This window comes from Cynara cardunculus, assembly GCF_001531365.2.
Source record: "Cynara cardunculus var. scolymus isolate 2C chromosome LG 12, CcrdV1, whole genome shotgun sequence".
Classification (NCBI taxonomy): Eukaryota; Viridiplantae; Streptophyta; class Magnoliopsida; order Asterales; family Asteraceae; genus Cynara; species Cynara cardunculus.
In genome coordinates, this window is record NC_037539.1 from 3,633,865 (window position 1) to 3,637,903 (window position 4,039).

Genomic DNA, 4,039 nt, shown 5'->3' on the forward strand with positions numbered 1-4,039 from the left:
AGATGTGATAATATTTGAATGACAATAAGATCTATAAATGTGAATACACATAATCACATATGATCAACAAAAACATCTATAATAGTCTAATTGTGATTAAACACCCCATTCAAACACATATTAGTGGTGAATGATAACGTAAACACGTGATATTATGAGTAATATGTTACCATTTGTAATTATATTACGATAGCTCAATCCATTCAACAAACTGAAACTCTACAGACCTCACTAGAGAATAAATTTAGATCATAAATCGAAAAAAATTAGACTGTGAACTCAAATCAAATCCCAAGTAATCAAACCCTTCATGCACACACAAAGTATCGTTTGCATATTCCCTATCTTATTAATAACTCAAAATTATTGTTTGATAACATATTTCGTAGTGGTGAATATAGTACGGTATCATTTTTTTTTAAATACCATATACTTGGTACACAAAATTTTATATCATATACTAACCAATTATATTTGGTACCAACTTTTTTCTGGTTGGTTTATGTTGGTACGGTTGAATTTGAATTTATTTATATTAACATCTTTACCAACTAGATTTAAATGTACTATAACCAACGAGTATCTAAATAACATATTGATATGTACTGTACCACTTATCACAACAAGCATTCAAATAATACCACCACTCATTAATTATCAAAGGCAAGCGGCCATTGAGAAAGACGACGGATCGTGGAGGTATGAACGAGTTACTAAGGTTGTTAGCGTTAGGTGAATGAGTTCAATCCATTTCTATTTATCCATTCATATCATAATTTAAAATAAGAACATTTGAAATGATCAAAATATGTGTACTATACTGAACTTTAATTAATAAAAAATAAGTCCAAAACGGTATAGTATTATCATGGTACACAATTTTTAATAACATGTACCAATCAAATTTAGATAGTTGGTATGGTACTATTAACCAATTAGGTTAGCACCAACTGAATTGTTATCATAAAAATTAACTGATTTATTATGATACAAAATTAACATCCCTAATATTTGATACCTTACTAGTTACGCACTAAATATAATTAATGTCATTGATACAAAATTTAACCAAAACAACTTCTAAAATTGGTAAGAAAAAAATTAATATAAAGTTCTAGAATATTTATTTGGTCAAATCGAAAGTTCTAAAATTTAATGTCATAAGTTGTCATATATAACGATGAACTAAAGAGTACCCCCCACCAAACTATGGCATCGATCACCTCCCTTTGAAATAAATTTGTTTTTACTTTTATTTATTTTAATTTTTTAATTGATTTTAATACATAAACAATCGGTAATAAGATTAAATTTTATTTTTGATAATATGCCAAGTTTTTATTCCTTTTATGCTAAATATTTAACAAATAATATAAAAGTTTCAGTTTCGGTAAGGATGTAAATTATGTTGAGAAAAATGAGAAAAGATTAATACTCTTGGATTCAGGATAGGCATCGGGTGGGCCCCCAACCTGTTGGGGAACTCGGCCAATCCGTCCTAGTCGAGGACGGACATGTATGCACTCCCCACCCCACACTGTACCCGTTACACACACACACACACAGAGACAGCCACAGACACACACACACACATACACACACACACACTCACACATGCACGCACGCACGCACACACACACAGAGACAGACACACACGCACGCACGCACGCACACACACACACGCACACACACTCGCACACACACACACACGCACACATGCACGCGCACACACACACGCACACACTCGCATGCACACGCACACACGCATGCACACACGCACACACGCGCACACGCACACGCACACACACACACGCCACGCACACACACACACATTATTTCTTTCAACTAAATTGTTAATTCATAATTTCTTAGTTTCTAACTAGGTTTATAATCTAAAATTGTTATTTTTAGATGTTATTACGTAATATCTTGGATGTTAAATCAAAATACAATGACTCGATATGGTTTCAAAACTACTAGATGGGTTTTGGTATGTGTGATGTTAAGAAGTTTTTTTGATTAAATTAAATTTCTTTTGTTTTTAGCTTTATTAATTATCATATGATGTTTGTGATTTAATTTGTATTAAATTAACTTTTTTGGTTTTAGGTTTATTGAAAATTTGTGAAATTTCAAAATGTGCAGTGTCTCAAGTATTTGATTTGAAATAGCTTACATAAATGGGGAAAAAATCCATGTTTTCTCCGTTAAGGAAGAGGATGTGATAATATTCCCCAACGGGGATGGGGACGGAGACATAAATGAGGGATCGGGGAACACGATGGGGATTGAGGTCCCTGCGCTATTCCTATGCCTAATCTAGGGTTGCACATGGGTTGGGCCCAGATTGAAGGTATTTGAACAACTCAATCTAATGTTTATGGTTTGAAAAATCTCAACTCAATTGGGTTGGGTTGGGTTGAAATTTTGGTTATCATATAACAATCTAACTAATCATTTGTGTTTAAAACAAGTAAAATAAAAATAAGAACATACAGAAAAGGCTAACAAATTAAAAAAAAAAAATTGAAGGTTCATGCGAATAAGAAAGTAAAATTATTGTTGAAATAATAATATAATTATAAATATAGCTAACTACAGGTTGGTCTAATGTCTATTGTATATACATTAATTAGTAGCTTAACAACCATATTAAATTCATAATATAGACAGCCATCGGGTTCATCGGGTTGAGTTGGGTTCAAATTACCCTAATGCATTTCCAATCCAATAGATGCGGTTTGGCTTAATTTTGTATCAACTATGTGTCGGGTTACCTCAGGTTCAATTTTTCTTGGATTTATTTGGGTTGGGTTGGTCGGTATTTTGAGCACCCCTACTTGGATCAATCTTAATTGAAGATCAACACTAATGCGATGTACTAGATCAATTTCTATAGGAAGCGCAAATCCTGGGATGAAGGTGAGATTAAAAGTGATCAATGGTCCAGATCCTTTTTTACACTTCTCACTTTAACTCTTATTCTTACACGATTTTTCGTCTAATAGGTCTAACATGAGTTGGTCATAATACAAATATACAAAATAAAATTTCCATAACTAAAAGAATAAAGTCAAACATTAAACTAATATTTACTCGATGTTTAGGTTTAGAAAAAAGATACAGATGAACGTTTGACCAAACATTATACAAATAACTAATTCAGTTCAATGTCTAATCTCATTTGTCTCAAACATATCATAAATCCTTCATTTTTCTATATTTTCTCGAAAATACGCGACACAATCTTTCACAAATTTGTTTAAAAATAATCCAGTTTACTTATTCCAAAATGAATAAAAATCGAAGTGTTTTATAATCTTCCAACCTACTTTATTCAACAAATTAATATCATACTTGAAATATTAATTATTTTTAAAAACAATAAATACTAGATCGAAAAATATTACTAAGTCAATTTGACTCGGCCAAATTTTGAGTTGAACCGATTTTCCATGTTGTCAAAGCGTCGAACAATGAATATATCTGACGAGTGTCTGATCGAAATGTTTGGGTCATGTCAGAACAAGGTTCAAGCCTACCAGTCTATTAGAATGTCTCAACTGTATACTATATACTCCACTTCCACTCGACACCTATGGTCATGAAAAAAAGGCTTCCCATCATAACCTTCTCTTGAATTTATATGTAGTAATATTACTGCATCAAAATCCCGAGGGATAAATTGACCGCTCTCGAAAAGCACTGAAGAATATGTCAAATAGTTAGCTTTAAAATTCCATAAGATTGATCGAAGTACGCACAAACTAGTCCAAACACCTGTTATTACCAAAAACAACATTATTACATCAAATATATCAAGTTTTTATTCGTTGATCATAGTCCTAACTATCATGTACATAATAAATGTCAATCAAGATCGCATGCTTTTTAAGAAAAAATAAATAAATCTTGTTCAGAATAGAAACGGTATCATAATTTTTGAAAACAACATATTTTTAAGCTTTTAAGAAAACAACTACTACAACCGACGCAACACTGGACGTCAAACCAACCATTGAATCCACTTAAATGTTAC